The sequence below is a fragment of the Cetorhinus maximus genome, chromosome 16, assembly GCF_964194155.1.
Source record: "Cetorhinus maximus chromosome 16, sCetMax3.hap1.1, whole genome shotgun sequence".
In the NCBI taxonomy this organism is placed as follows: domain Eukaryota; kingdom Metazoa; phylum Chordata; class Chondrichthyes; order Lamniformes; family Cetorhinidae; genus Cetorhinus; species Cetorhinus maximus.
In genome coordinates, this window is record NC_135894.1 from 42,077,436 (window position 1) to 42,094,706 (window position 17,271).

Below are 17,271 nucleotides of genomic sequence, written 5' to 3' on the forward strand. Positions count from 1 at the left end.
CTTATACTTAGGGTACATTGGTTTACACAAAGACAAGCCTATAACTTGACAAAATTAACAGATTATGATGAAAGAGATCCTGGAGTGGTTCAATGCAGTAATTTAATGTTGAGGGTTCAGATAATAGTTATAAACTATTCACTTTATTCTCTTGGTTTATGACATCATCTAAGTGTCTCTGATTGGATTACTGCCTTGCAATCACTTCCTGAGATTCATTATTCCCTGCACAACTGTCTGCTGAAAAATGGGTGAGCTGTAAAAATTGCATTAACTATCATTTGGCTACTTTTCTCAAATTCCTTTTAATGATATTTGAGAATTTTTATCCTCGTCAAGGTCAGAGGTAAAGGAAATGGAAATATTTCCTATTCAAATCAACATCAAACACATAGCAAAGTCAGCAGCTCCAATAAAAGTACAGCTCCTATTAGCCAACAACAAAACAGAATTGACAATTATGGTTTAGTTCTGAAATGATCCAGAATCTAGGCTGCTGCACCTTTTAGCTGAAGAAGCAACCCTAGAACAATTTGGCTGTGACCAATATTTATATGAATTTCCACAAAATGCTTTAATATAAACAGAATCTTAATTAACATAAGTGGCTCTAGAGCTTTAGTAATCAACCTACCGCATTAAAATATAATTGATCATTTTTAAAAATATATTACATGTCGATAGAATATGGCATCATTGTACGACAGTAAAAAGTCTAACAGTATTGATTACTGCTTTTTAAAAATCTTTTTCTTCCCATTATCACACTTTCTTGTTCAGTGAATTTTACTAAATCTCATTTAAGTAATTCCATACGCATGGAAATTGCACAGAATCTGTACTTTAACGTTTATGTACAAAGCATTAACTGACCGCAACACTGGTCCCACCAATTTCTAATGAACAACTAATCATTTTGAAATCCAGTGGAATTCTACACAGCATCTGATAACCATGCCTATACCGACTCTTTGAAAGTGCAATCCAATTAGTTATACTCCCCTGCTCTTTCCCCATAGCCCTACTATTTTTTACCTTTTCAAGTATATATCCAATTTCCTTTTGAAAGTAACTTTTGAATCTGATTCTACCACCCTTTCGGGCAGTGCATTCCAAATCACAGCAAATGACTGTGTTAAAAAAATTCATCACCCCTATTAAACCTGCATCCTCTGGGGACTGACCCTCCTCCTAGTGGAAATATTTTTTCCCAAATTACTCTTTCAAAACCCTTCATAATTCTGACTATCTCTATTAAAAATCCCCTAAACCTCTTTTCTCTAAGGGGAGCTATTCCATATTCTCCAGTCTCTTCACATAAATGAAGCCCCTCATCTCTGGTACTATTCTAGTGAATATCCTTTGTGCTCTACAGTGGAGTATTACATTTAATCATCTCTTTGTAAATACCGTATGGGTGTGGTACTCAATATTAATTAACTCAATTTTTAAAATCAAATGCATAAATTGGTTTCCTACTTGTGATACTGCGTCACAGTATAAGTGAGCAGTGCTGCACAATGGCACTTTAAACAGCTGAAAAGTAAACAGCTAATCAATCAACTGCTTAATTCCTCCTTCCTAATGCACTGTTCAGAAGGCTAGCACTTCCACCCCCTAATTTATTTTCAAGCCAAAACCAGCAGTTGGGCACAACACTGCAACAGATGAGTGCTGAGTAGCATTCCACTCAAGAAGTGCTGGTTCTGGGCTGAAACAAAAAAAAATTAAGCACACTAACAATCTGTGCATTATGTAGGAGACACTTAAGGAGCTGATTAACCAGCTGTTTAAAGCATCAGTGTTCACTGAGCACCACTGTTCAGTACAACAGTAAACATCAAGGATCATTAAGATAAAAGCAAAATACTGCGGAGACTGGAAATCTGAAATAAAAACAAAAAACACTGGAAAAACTCAGCAGGTCTGGCAGCATCTGTGGAGAGAGAAACAGAACGTTTCGAGTCCGTCTGACTCTTCTTCAGCGCTAAAGAGTAGAAATGTGATGGATTTTGTACTGTTGAAGAGGGGCTAGAGCAGGTGAAGCAAGATGAAAGGTCAGGGATAGGTGGTAGTGAAGGAGAGATTGACAAAGATGTCATGGACACAAGACAAAAAGACTAAAATAGGTGCTGAAGGTGGCATAAAGGTAAGAGCAGAATGTGTTAAAGCAGAACAAGGGTCAGTGCTCTTGTGAAAGCACAACATAGGAACCAGTGACAGATGGCCCTGGGCCGAGGGTGAGTGCAGGTGTGGAGGGGTTGGGGAAAAAGAACATCTTCCAGGTCCACAGAGACTGCAGGGTTGGCTCCTCGGGGACAAGGGCTACCCACAGAGGACGTGGCTGATGACATCCATGCGACAGCTTCAGACTGCAGCAGAACAATGGTATAACAAGGTTCATGCCGTGACCTGGGTTTTGGTGGAGCAAACGATAGGCATCTTGAAAATGAGGTTCCTGTGCCTCAACAGGTCCAGTGGAGCACTGCAATACAGTCCCCAGGGAGTGTTGCACATCATCATAGCTTGCTGTGTGCTACACAACCTGGCGCTGCAACAGCGGAGGACGTGGCTGAGGAGTTGGAAGAGCTGCACATATCCTCTGATGAGGAGGATGTCTAAGGAGGTGATGGTGATGAGGTCCTCGAAAGCAAGGATGCTGGGCGATGAGGCCATCGCACTGGTCAAGCGAGACGGGCGTGCTCGGGAGGCCCTCATAGCCGCAAGATCCATGGAGGATGACGACGACGAGACGCAGTAAGGACAGTCCTGACATCCTCACCTTGCATCTGCAAATGTTTGACTCCTGCGTGGCTGATGGCAGCGCACTTACCCTCAGTGCTCAGGCTCATATCATGGAGGCAAAGTGGAGGCCCTAATAGTCACTAGATTTCAGGAGGATGATGACGACATTCAGTGAGGACACTCCATAGATCTTCACATGCCTCTGTGAGTGTCAATTACTATCTGGCTGAGGACAGTTCATTTGCACTCTGCGATCAGGGTCATATCATGGAGATGCAGCCGTGAAAGTTTAAATCCAATCCTTTGTCAGCCCTCAGCACCTGACCCCTTCAGGAACACAGTGTCACTAGTCACAGATGCTGAAGAGATGGTGGGGGGCCAGCCCCACCTCAAAGATGCTGAGAGCACACAGAGAGAATGATGGAACTCTGTGACACATGCCCATGACATTCTGGCAGCAATGACAAGCACCGTCGAGGTGCAGGCATCTCTAATGTGTCCAGTGAGTGTGAAGCTGGACCATCACTTTGGTCTGGAGATTACACACTTCACAGGGGAGAGGCGCTGGACTACGACACCTGCTTTTATCTTGTGCAGGACCAAAGTTTCACATCTGAGTGACATGAACATTGCTCATCATAACAAGGAGCTATAGACAAGGAGACATTCTTGGGAGTTTATTTACAACAGTGAACATTATGTACAAGTGATTAACGCCTGTGCTCAGGCTGTGCAACTACATCTTCTTAACCTTCCTAACCCTGCCACTACATTTTGGTGCCTGAGGTCAATGTGTCAGATGTGCCTAGGAGAGAAAGTGGAGATTATTCGAGCTTGGTAGCTGCACTGAACATAGAACAGTGGACTCAGAGCAGCATTAAGAAGGATGTTCCCTGCTGACCTCACTGTCACTGCAGGAACAGCCCACATCCCCTCTGGCCAGCTCCAACGCTCCACTCTCGAATGGAGTGAGGACCTTGACGTCCGACACTCCATCCCCAGTCTGGGACCTCACCCGGTGATTGTGTGCAATCTTGTCCTGCAGTAAAGACAGATGGAGAGTGTGTAAGCAGGGCACATGCCAGACCAAATGAGAAAGATGGCAGGCATGCATGTGTGCCATGTGGAGCCATGGACGGGATGAGGAGGCAGTCTCCAGAGGAGATGAGGCCAAATGGAGATGTGAGGGTGTGTGAGTGAGTGATTGGTGATGCCTCTTGAGCTGGTAGTGAGTGAGCAGCCAACGAATGTGTGATGGGCTTGTGAGTGGGTGGGTTGAGATTTAAGATGGTTGCCTTACCCTGGCTGCACGGTTGAGATCATTCATCCGTTTTCTGCACTAGATGGCCGACCTCTTGTGTGAAGCATTGGCACTGACCATCTCTGCCACTGCCTCCCAAGCTGGAGTGGTGAGACTGATGGGCCTGCTGCAGCCAGAGCAGGGGTAGAGGACTTCGTGGCGGGTCTCCACGGTATCCAGAAGGTGTTCCAGGGATATATCACTTAATTGATTGGGGGGAGTCTGCAATCTTCCTGGCTTTTGCGGCCATGTCTTCAGCAAAGCAGTCCTGGGTTGCAAGCATTGAGAAGTGTGCGTGCGTCTGCATTTTAAATATGGCGCCCAGCGTGAGGAAGCATGGTTCCCATGACTGCATAATTTTTGAGGCGGGAAGGGGACTACAAATGCAAAAACTCGCCGTTGCGGCCAGCGGGTAAAACAACTTTTTTCATGCCTGCTACCGCACTTAGTGCAAATTTGGGACAATTCCACCCATTAACTCCCTATTATCCTAATGCTGTCTATCTCTCCCAGTATTCCGTGCAACTTGGTATTCCTCTCTGACACGACACTACTGCTATAGTGTTCCTGGGTAGGGAGGAGTTATTGGTGGTGGCCCAGAGGAGTTCCACTGCCGATTGACACATTCTTACCCCACCCCCCTTATCAATTAAACTGTGGACATAAGGTGAGTCAGTTGGGCCCTGCCAGCAGCATGAAACACGCTCATAGTAAATAAACAGCCGATTTTACACCACGCCAATCTTCTTTCACAGAACAACGGTTCAAACCCTTTTTGGAGACTCATTCTTGAGTCTTACTATTATTTTTATTTGGTTTGAAATTAAAAATCTTGCCAATATTTTCCAAGTCAATGGGAAATAGAAACTGGCGTGATGAAAAATCAGCTGTCAATTTGCTACGAGCCCATTTGCACTGTTGGCATAGATTAATTACACCCCCTAATGTCTGTTAGAAAGTGCTCCATACGCCTCAAAGGTACATGAGATCAGGGTTTTGTAAATTTTTTAATGCTACTTGTAACTCAAGTCATTTCTTTCCCTTTTTGCTTTATGGTGCATCTGGAGTAAACGTAGCACAGAGGTCTCATGAATTTGATGCTGCCAGCCCATGAAAGCATAGAAAGATTAGGAAAAGCTGTATAGCAATCTCAATGCAAAGTTAAACACCAAATTCTCCCTCCCACTAACACATTACTGCTCAAAATAAGTATGTCAGCAGACATCCTGGTCCAGGCCTCTGATTATGCTACACTTTAATCAGAATTCTGGGGAAGTGAGAGAACAGCTTGGGTTGTCTTGCCATTTCTTGCTTCAAGAGTAAACTGTAGCTTCCTCCAGATTGCTCTGCTGAAACCAGGAACTCAATTACGTAAGAGACAAACCAATGTCTAATCATTCTATAACATAGACGATTGGCACACCAACATCACATCAGAGTAACGTGTGCCCCATTTATATTGGAGGAACAACTAATGGAAATGGTTCCACAATATCATATGGTTTGTGCGGTGTCAAATTTGTGCAATTTATGCAACTAGGTGCATTCAGCAATCCCAGGACAACAGTGCAAGTGCAAAACTGTAGGAACTATAGGTGTGGTGAAGCCTGTTTGCAATTGTCAACTTCTCAACTCTTTTCTATAAAATGAATTTAAGACCAGTGTCATCAGATTTACACAGCAGGTTCTGAAATGTCAGTACAGTGTGGCTTATATCCCACATTGCAGAACATTCTCTAGACTGTTAAAAATAGGTTTTACTTCAGTTTTTTTTCATATTTGCATGTACCACCACTTCCTGCAGTTTCAAAGGGTGAAGAATCATTCTGAGAGTTAGATCTGAGTCATGTGCAATTTTTCAAAAAATCCAACAGTTGTGTATTTCAGTTTAATCTCTAGCTACTAGAATTAGGTATTACCTTTAGACCATAAGACCAAAAGATGCAGGAGCAGAAATAGTCCATTCAGACCATTGAGTCTACTCTGCCATTCAATAAGATCATGGCTGATCTGCTAATCCTCAACTCCACTTTCCTGCCTTGTCCCCATAACCTTCAATTCTCTTACTGATTAAAAATCTGTCTATCTCAGTCTTGAACGTACTTAACAACCCAGACTCTACAGCCCTCTGCGGTAAAGAATTCCACAGATTGACTACCCTCATCTCTGTCTTAAGTGGGTGACCCCTTACTCTGACATTATGTCCTCTGGTCCTAGATTCTCCCAGAAGAGGAAACAACCTCTCAGCATCTACCCTGTCAAGCCCCCTAAGAACCTTATACGTTTCAATAAGGTCACCTCTCATTCTTCTAAACTCCAATGAGTACAGGGGTAACCTACTCAACCTCTCCTAAGAAAATCCCTTCATCCCCGGGATCAACCTAGACTGGACTGCCTCCAATGCCAATAAATCTTTCCTTAGATAAGGGGACTAAAACTGTTCACAGTATTCTACGTTTGGTCTAACTAGTGCCTTGTATAGTTTTAGCAAGACTTCCTTATTTTTATGCTCCATTCCCTTTGAAATAAAGGTCAACATTCCATTTGCCTTACCTATTACCTGCTGAACTTGAATGCTAGCTTTTGGGGATTCATGCACAAGGACTCCCAAGTCCCTCTCCGCTGCAGCTTTCTTCAGTCTTTCTCCATTTAAGTAATATTCAGCTCCTCTATTCTTCCTGCCAAAGTGCACAGCCTCACATTTTCCCACATTATATTCCATCTGCCAGGTTTTTGCCCTCTCACCTAACTTGTCTATATCCCTCTGTAGACTCTTTGCGTCATCCTCACCACTTGCCTTCTCACCTATTTTTGTGTCATCCACAAACTTGGTGATGGTACACTCATTTCCCTCATCCAACTCATTAAATATGTTGTAAATAATTGTGGCCCCAGCACTGACCCCTGTGGCACTCCACCAGTTAAAGGTTGCCATCCTGAAAATGCCCCCCTTATCCTAACTCTCTGTCTTCTATTAGTTAACCAATCCTCTATCCATGCTAATATACTACCCCAACACCATAGGCTCTTATCTTATTAAGTAGCCTTATGTATGATACCTTATCGAAAGCCTTTTGGAAATCCAAATATATTGCATCTACTGGTTCCCCTTTATCTATCCTGCTTGTTACCTCCTCAAAGAGTTCTGTTAAATTTGTTAGGCATGATTTCCCCTTCATGAAGTCATGCTGACTCTGCTTGGTTATATTATGCATTTCTAAATGCTCTGCTATTACATCCTTTATAATAGACTCTAACATTTTCCCAAAGACAGATGTTAAACTAAGTGGCCAATAGTTACCTGTTTTTTGTCTCCCTCCCTTTTTGAATAAGGGTGTTACATTGGCAATTTTCCAGTTCTCTGGGATTTTTTCAGAATCTAAGGATTCTTGGAAGATTACTACCAGTGCATCCACTATCTCTGCAGCTACTTCCTTTATTATCCTAGGATGCAACTCATCAGGTCCAGGGGACTTATCAACCTTTAGCCACATTAGTTTCCCTAGTACTTTTTCCTCTAGTGATAGTTATTGTACTTATTTCCTCCCCCACTTTTGCCCCATGATTATTTAGTATTTTTGGTATGCTATTAGTGTCTTCTACCATGAAGACTGATGCAAAGTATTATTCAACTCCTCCACCATTTCCTGACTCCCCATTATTATTTAGTGTGTAGATGGTGTAAAATGAATAATTTTAGTAAAAGGAAATGACTACACAGGATGCATTGAACATATGGCGTTACATTGGGAATATAGATTTATAGATACTATTTTGTAATGTGGTTTCCTGCAAACTCTAAATCAATATTAAATACAGTACCAACAAATCTGTGAATATAAATCAGCTTACTGTTTCATCACATTAACATGACGCACTTCTCACTATGAAGTATTAGAACATCTGCAAGGCCAGTAATTTAAGGGGGCTGAATAAGTCAATTTCCACTTTTCTCTCCCCCCCCCAATGTGATTTTTATTAGTATTTTGGAATTGCATACCACAATTCTGTCTATTTTTCAGTACTAATCACAGGCAACACCCTTGGACATGTGTTCTCTCATAGAATTTTGTATTCATAACCTGTGGACGCATTCTGAAAGAGTTATTGAGCAGAGGTTGGTGCTTCTATAGCAGGCCTTCCCAAACTGGGGCTTGCGACCCAGACAAGATTCTGGGGTCGCAAGATCTGCGGCAGCCGAGCTCTGACCTAATATGAACAGCTGCGCGGCCCCTTTAAATTCCTGCTGTTTTAAATTGTGGGCGTGGCCTGATTCTTGCTCCAGAAAACCAACTGAAAAGGTCAGTTTTTAAAAATATGTGAAGCCAGGTTCCCACCCACCTCGACCCTTGCTTACAGGTTCCTCCCCCACCTCGCTTTCAAAGATCAGCACCATTGCACACCCCACCTCCAACCCCCCCCACCCCTATCCCACTCTCACAGCTCCCATTGAGGGGCCACAGCAACTTCCAAGCCTCGAATTGGAGTCTCAATGGGAAAAGGTTTGAGAAGCAGTGTTCTACAGAAAGAATAGGTAACAGAGTTCCTGGTCATCACATCCACTTACTGCCAGGATAGGGCTTGTTGCCCTGATCAGGTCTATGCTGACTGGCAAAAGAGACATAAACAATAAAAAATATTTCAAATTACATTATATTTTTTTAAAAATCAAAATTTGCTTTTTTTTTTAACTTGTTGCAATACAACTTTGCAATTCCTAGTATGCTGGTAATTATGCTGGAATGCACCAGGAAAATATAAAGAGTAACTTTAGATTCTGAACACTGAGGGAGTAGAAGAACTCCTGCCTAGCTTTGCAATTAATGACCCATAATAAAATTGGAGTGCACCAATTTGAAACTTGCAATTTTCAAGCATATGGTTTTGTTAGATCTTAATTAATTACAGAAAGCAGACATCTTTCCAGTTTTAATTGGCAGAAATTTCATCCCTGATGTTGAATCTCAAATCCGTTTTCAATTCTCGTTGCTTAACTGCAGAGCTCTGCGGAGTGGGTTTCTGCTGGTACACAGTAACAGAACACCAAATCATAACGCCATGAAATGGTAGAATGTAGTTTTCAGCCATGATCCAGCATATTGCTGAGTCCCAGTCTCTTATCATGGAGAACCATCAGGAGTGGAGAAAAATAAGAAAACAAAGGAAGCCCCATCTTCCTTTTATTCTTCTACTCTACCAATTTTATTATGCCACAGTCATGAACCTGGAAACAGGCTATTCACCCTTGTTATAGTAGATAATCCAACTCAGGAAAATGGAAATATATATAACTTTGAAAAGGAATTAATACATCCAGAAAAAGTGCAATTAGATACAAGAAACTTCAGGTGCCACCAGGCAGCTAGAACTGACTGGAACAAGGAAAAATGGCACAATATGTCCTAGTTATTCAGAACATGGCATGTTTAAAACAATCCTAACAAATCAAATTTGGATTCTGAATCTACTTTGAAATTCGTCTCAACTCTGATCTTGTTTTGTTGCAATGACCAGATTTACAAAAGAGATAACAAGTAGTTGGTTATCTGCAACACCTAGTTAACAGCAATTACAATTCATACTTCCATTGAGCACCAACATTATAAGTTTTTAACGGGCCAATAACCTGCGCAGCGATTTATTATTATGCTTATACTGAGATACAAGGCTGGTGCTAAACTAGTTTCTAAAGCGATGTAAACAAGGCCATAAAATCAGTTTAGCTCAATTATTTAATCTTCCAATTAATGGGTTAATATTTTCAAAGGTAAATTTTTAACACTGACTTAAATGAATATTTCAGGATAAAGCCCCACAAGGACCTATTCCAAATTTAAAAGATGAGCCACTAAAGTAAAAGTACCATTATAAAATCCAACCTTAGTTGACAGGCTTTATAATAGGGCCCACCACCTTTTGACACCAAGCTTCGTCACCCATTGGAGGCCACTGATCAGTAAAGGTAGGACACAACTGATCTCAAAAATTTAAAGAGGGAAAAATTTATTGGAAAAGCAGCCATCTTTTGATCAGAAATATAATTTTAAAAACTCATATTGCACTGTATTTATTGCAACCATAGCTTGCCTGGACAATTGAGCAAACTAAATTAACCTAAAGTTCTAAAGATCACAAATCAGGTGCTGCCTGAACTGCATTTCAGCATTTTACATTTTTATTTCATTTAAAGCAAGTTAATTGAAACATGAGCCAGGATTTTACGGCCCTGCCGCGACGTGTCTTCCCGTAGCAGATGCGGCTAGCCATTTAAATCTCCATTCAGTTGAGCCGGGCCATAATATCCCGCCAGACAGGAGGGACCGTAAAATCCTGGCCACAAGCTCAGTAGTTTTTTTTAAAATTCTTTCATTGGACATGAGCGTTGCTGGCAAGGCCAGCATTTGTGTGCCCATGCCTAATTGTCCATGAAACTGAGTGGCTTGCTCGGCATTTCAGAGGATAGATAGAGAGAGACGATATCCTCTGGTGGGGGTGGAGGATGAGGGTCAGGAGGGGGCTTGGGGAGTCCAAAGCAAGAGGGCATAACCTTAAAATTAGAGGTGTGACTTTCAGGGGTGATGTTAGGAAGCACTTCTTCGCACAAAGGACAGTGGCAAGCTAGAACTCTCTCCCCCAAAAACTACTGAGGTCTGGTAAATTTAAAAATTCAAAATTTAAGTTGAAAGATTTTTGCTAGGAAAGGATATAAAGGGATATGGAATCAAGACAGGTAGAAGGAGTTAAGATACAGATCAGCTGTGATCTCATTTAATAACTGAACTGGCTCCAGGGGCTGATAGAATCAGGAAACAGGAGCGGCCCAATGTTTGATCATACAGGGGAGGAACACGAAACAATCAGGGCAGTGAGTCATCTTGATGTCAGGATTTCTGAACTGTCCTTGGGCTCTCACAAGACTAGATGACTAGTGCATTTTGTTGGCACACACTGATCTGGAAGGCGTTTGGAGGTGGAAGCTCAGCTAAGCCATGCCCACAATGAAATATTTTAGTGGTTTCGTAGTACAGAACTGGAATATTGCTGAAAAAAGAGACATAGGGCAGGACTTTCCCCCCCAATCGGGGGCGCAGCGCCATTTTACATGGGCAGACCAATTAAGGCCCGCTCAGCGTGACATCTGCATGGAAGCACTATGCGCTCCCTGTGCGGGCGGGGGGGATTCCCTAAACCTGAGAGTGCGCTCTTTCGCGCACGTGCACAAAAGAACGCACTCATCTCCCTGAGGCTAAGTGCTGCTTCAGGGAGATCGGCTGTTCTGTCACAAATATTAAAAATAGAGAAAAAAAAATTCCTAACATGTCCCCTCATGTGACACTGTCACATGAGTTGGGACATGTCCATAATTTTTTTTTAAAACTTCAATAAAATTTTTAAAAACCTACATGAAACCTCATCCCGCCCATGAGGTTTCATGCTTTTTCTAATTCCCACTAGGGTTCCTGGCCTGCCCGCCAACGTTAAGGTTGGACGGGCAGGTCCATTAATTAGTTAAATGACTCTGTCAGTGGCCTCAATTGGCCATTGACAGGTCGGCGGGAGCACAGCTGATTTTGCTGCACCCCCGCCTACCTGAAAATTTAAATGGGGCGCGGTGACGTCGGGAGTTCTGCCCTCTGCTCGCCGACGGGAAAATCCTGGCCATGCTATCAAAGCTTTTCATCATGCACTCATCAGGACAGCCACACAAGATAAACCAACAGTAAAGGGAACAGTAATGATATTAATTGAGAAGAGAGTGCTGATTGGTTGGTAAGTGGACTCTGATTGGTCGAGCCATGGAGAATGCACCACGGAACAATTAACTGCCAAGCTTAGTTTAAATTCAAACTAGGCAGGTCAACTCTGATTGGTCAAGGCATTGCCATTGGTACTGAACCAGAGAATGGCTGTCCCCTAAGCTTTTGTTTAGTTGAAAAAGGCTTGCTGTGCAGTGAATACATGTGGCTTCTAGCATGATGAGGCACTTGCAAGCCCAACTGATCATATTAAATTATGCTAAGACTTACACTGAATGCCAATCAGGGTTGTTTAGCAAGTGCTGCCCAATTGTGGAACCACATCTAATGTTGGGCACTATGTTTTGAGTTTTGCACACACAGGCTGGTTGGGTATGATCAGTGTTTTGCCTGTTGCAAAAAGCCGACGGGATGTGCTAAAATAAAAGCAAAATACTGCAGATGCTGGAAATCTGAAATAAAAACAGAAAATGCTAGAAAAACTCAGCAGGTCTGACAACATCTGTGGAGAGAGAAACAGAGTTAACGTTTCGAGTCTGTGTGGCCCGTCTTCAAAGGTATGGTCAACAGTCTTTTTTCATGCATCAACATAGACAATGAATGCTAGCTGGGTATTAACTATTCGTGTCATCATAGTCAATCCCAATCCTGTCCTCAATCAACATCTGCAGAAACAAGTTTTCCAGCAGGAATGGATAGATAGATTAGAAATCAAGAGCAGGAACCCTGTCTTATCTTTGCCCTCCATATACCTGTGACACTGAAGCAAATTCTAACTCTCTCATTGTCATCTGTCCAAGAACCAATAACGTGGAAGAACCAACAATCAACATTAAATCTCCCTCCTCTGTATTGTTCAGCACCAATCAACAGGATTTACCTATTAACCTACTGGATGATTTGAAAATATGTACATGTGAGCAATTCATTTTAATTCCCTTTCACGCCTGCCAAGATCTTTGGTCCTACAGATTAATTCATTACAGCACATGGTTCACATGTGAATCACCAGAGAACAGCAATCAAATCTGGCCACTATAGCTCACTGTACAACACGTGGTGTATTTAACTACTTAGTTTTACAGAAATGCCAATAATATTTAATAACAATGCCAACAATTTACATTAAAGGTACTATATAAATGCAATGAAATGTCCCAAGGTACCCCATAGGAGCATTATCAACAAAATTTGACACCCAAAGAGATTAGGACAGGTGACCAAAAGCTTGGCCAATGAGGTACGTTTTAAGGAATGTCTTAAAGGAGGAATGAGTGGTAAAGAGATGGGTTTAAGGGGGAACTTCTAGGGCTTAGGCAGCTGAAGGCATGGCCACTAATGCTGGAGATATTAAAAATTGGGATGCTCAAGAGGCCAGAATTTGCAAGCAGAGATATCGCAGAGAATTGTGGGGTTGGAAGAGATTACAGAGATAGGAGGGATATAGAGGAATTTGAAAACAAGGATGAGAATTTTAATATCGAGGCATTGCTTAGCCAGGAGACAAGGTTTAGGAGTGATAGGAGAACAGGAATTGCTGGTTTTGAATTACTTCAAGTTTACAGAAGGTGGAGGATGGGAGGCCAACTAAGACTGTGTTGGAACAGTTAAGTCCAAAGGTAACAAAGGTGAATGAGAGTTTCAGCGCAAGATGAGATGAGGCAGGAGGGGAGTCAAGTGATGTTACAAAAGTGGAAATAAGCAGTCTTAGTGACGGTGCAGATATGTGGTTGGAAGCTCATCTCGGGGTCAAATATGACACTTAGGGTTGTGAACAGTCTGGTTCAACCTTAGGGAGATGCCAGGAGAGGGACAAAATCAGTGGCTGGGGAATGGAGTTTGTGACAGGGAAAGGGAATGGCTTCAGTTTTCCTAATATACTGTTGAAGGAAATTTTTATTCATCCTGTATTTGATGCTGGACAAATAATTGGATGATTTAGAAGCAGTGGAAGTGTCGAGAGAGGGGGGATGAGGTAGAGCTGTGTCTCATCAGCATATATGTGGAAACTGAAGCTGTGTTTTTGGATGATGTTGGTGATGGAGCATATAAATGAGAAATAGGAGGGCCATGGATAGAATTCTGGAGGACACCAAAGGTAATGGTGTGGGAGCAGGAAGAGAAGCCATTGTAGGCGATTCTCCTACTACAATTAGATGGATAAAAATTGAACCAGATGAGAGCAGTCCCACCTAGCTGGACAATGATGGAGAGGCATGGTATAGTCAACCATGTGAAGGATTGCAGAGAGGTCAAGAAGGATGAGGAGAGATAGTTTCTCTGTCACAACCACATCAGTGACGTTCTGTAAGAGCAGGTTCAATGCTGCAGCCAGGTCAGATATCTGATTGGAGGGATTCAAACATGGTATTCCGGGAAAAATGGATGTGGAATTGGAAGGTGACAACACAGTCAAGGACTTTGGAAAGGAAAGGGAGGTTGGAGCTGCAAGTATGGGGAGGTCAAGGTTTGGTTTTGTTTTAAGGAGAGGAATGATGGCAGCAGATGTAAAGGACTGGGGAACAATATTTGAGAAGAGAAATCAATTAACCATATTAGTTAGCATTGTTAACTGAATCCACATCGGTTAGTGAAGTTAAAACTAAGGCAGAAGAGTTTATTGACTTAGTTCACAGTCAATACTACTCCACTCCACCAGTGTCCCAGCTATCACCATTTATAGGTGTACAAATACCTGCCACCTGTTTAACAATGTAATTGTCATTAAGCCTTAATGTAATTGCCAATTAACCTTAATAATGTAATTAATCAGACATTAACAAATATGGGAGCCAGGAAGGACCGTTAGGTGGTCAACAGTTTAGTGGAAGTAGAGTTGAGGTAGCAGGAGGTCAATTTCGAAGACAGGGTGAATTGGAAAGAGCATGAAGGGGGATAAGAGAGAAACAAGAGAAAGATGCGAATTTGGGGCTAGTGCAGCAGGAATCTGAGGAAGATTGGCCAGGTGGGCTAGGGGAAAGGAGGGAGATAGCAGGGTACTAGATGGTCTCAATCATTGTGACAAAGACGTCCATGAACTTCCTCAAGGTGAAGATGGAGGAGACAGGTTTATCCAAAACCCTGAGGGGGGCCCTTTGATATACGGTGGAGTAAAATCTAATTTATCAGTTTCACAAATCTGCACACTATCATCATAACGTTGATAAAACATGTGTAAATGGAGTAAAATGTCCAGTGTGCCTGGGGTAAAAAATCACCAATTCAGAAAGTAGAGTATAAGTTGTAGACCATGAGAGGTATTTGGATCTTGCTTTTCCTAATTAAAGAGCGAGTTTTACAATTATTTTTGCTTGTTTTCATGATCATTTGAATCTGAACTTACAGTTGGATCTGACCTTGTCTGAAAATAATTAATTTTGTAACTTATCATTTTTCAAAATTTCTAAAATTTCTGAGACAGTTTTATATAATAAAAACAATACTGGCTACAATTTTGCACAGAAGTCATGGTGTTGTTTTATCTGGATACCAACTTAAACCTGCTTCCATCCTCACATGTTCACTTACTGTCAGTTATGTCACTCCAGTCCTACAACCCTCAGATGTCTGCACCACTTCAATTTTGGTCATTCCACAGTTGGTAGTTGTGTGTTCAGCTGCCAATTCATCTGGAATTCCCTCCCTAAACCTCTCCACTTCTCTCTTTCTCTCTCTTCCTTTATGACGCTCCTTAAGACCTTCTTCTTTGACTAAGCCTTTAGACATCTGTCCTAATATCTCCTCATGTGGTTCTGTGTCAACTTTTGTTTATTCACACTCCTGTGAAGCATCTTAGGACATTTTATTACATAAAAGGTGCTATATAAATACATGCTGTTGTTTTGAGCTTGACTGTATTCTCTTTTTTTCCTGCTGCTCCAAAAGGTCCTTTGAGGGTTCAAGAACATTCAGGGAAATCTTTGGGTGGGGATATTTTTGTAGTAACTCCCAAATCTTTAACCTCCACCATCTATAAAGACATGCGCTTCAGGTAGATGGGGACGCCATCATCTCCAAGATCCCCTCTCAGTTACATACCATTGTAACTTGGACATACGTCACCATCAGTTCATCAAAACCCTGATACTCCCTACTGAACAGCATTCTGGGAGCAACCTCACCATTTGGACAGCAGTGATTCAAGCAGACCACCTTCTCGAAACCAGCTAGTGATGGGCAATGAATGGTGGCCTTACCAGTGATGCACACATCTTGAGAATGAATAAAAAGAATCACATGGACTTTACTCACATTGCATCCCTCATTAACCCGTTCCCCAAGAATGGGTTTTCTTGCAAAGCCAATATTCAGTTGTTCATCTGTTTCCTTAGCTCTTTCATCCTTGTGGCAACCAACTGTGCTCCTAACTTGATATCCAGGAAGCAAATTTTCCTCAGGAAATCATGCAGTATATTATGCACAACTGGGATTACTGGATTCTCCAGCTGCATAAGAGCATAGGAATAGGGATACACCATGTAGCTCCCTGAACCTGTTCCACCATTCAATGAGATCATGGCTGATCTGCAATCTAATTCCATATATCTACCTTTGTCCCATATCCCTTAACATCTTTGACTAGCAAAAATCCATCAATTTCAGTTTAAAAATTAGTAACTAATCTGGCATCAATTGCTATCTGTCAAAAAGGGTTCTAAACTTCTACCATCCTTTGTGTATAGTGTTTCCTAATTTCACTCCTAAAAGATCTGTCTCCAATTTTTAGTCCTAGACTCCCCAACTAGTAGAAATAGTTTCTCTCTATCTACTCTCTGTTCCCCTCAATATCTTGAATACGTCAATCAAATCATCCCTTAACCTTCTAAAATTCAAGGAATACAACCCTAGTTTATGTAACCTTTCTTCATATATTTAACTCTTGGAATCCAGGTATCATTCTAGTAAATCTACACTGCATTCCTTGCAAGACTAATATACACTTCCTAAGATGTGGTGCCTAGAACTGCTCACAGTACTCCAAGCATTGCCTAACCAGGGCTTTGTATAGCTGTAATGTAACTTCTACCCTCATATATTATACATAAAGGCCAGCATTCCTTCAGCCTTTTTGATTATTTTCTCTACTTTCTTTATTTGTTCATGACATTTTAGTGATCTATGTGCCTGAACCCGCAAGTCTCTCTGGACCTGCACTGTTTCTAGTTTTTCACCATTTGGAAAGTTTTCTGATACATTCTTTTTAGATCCAAAGTGCATTGCCTAGCATTTCCAACATTGAAATCCATTTGCCACAATTTTGACCATTCACTTAGCTATTAACATCCCTCTGTAATGTTGTGCTAGCATCTACACTGCTTACAATGTCACCTATCTTTGGGTCATAAATAAACTTGGATGTGTAGCTTTCTATCCCATCATCCAAGCCGTTAACAAATACAATGAAAAGTTGAGGTCCCAACACAGATCCTTCCAGGACACTACTAGTCACGGTTTGCCGATTAGGATATC

At 41.8% G+C, this 17,271-nt stretch overlaps 1 protein-coding gene across 4 annotated transcripts in view; it reads right to left on the reverse strand.

Moving 5' to 3' along the window:
* The window catches only part of LOC144691557 (cyclic AMP receptor-like protein A), a 254,655-nt gene that overhangs the window by 196,646 nt on the left and 40,738 nt on the right, over window positions 1-17,271 (reverse strand). The window lies entirely within an intron of this gene.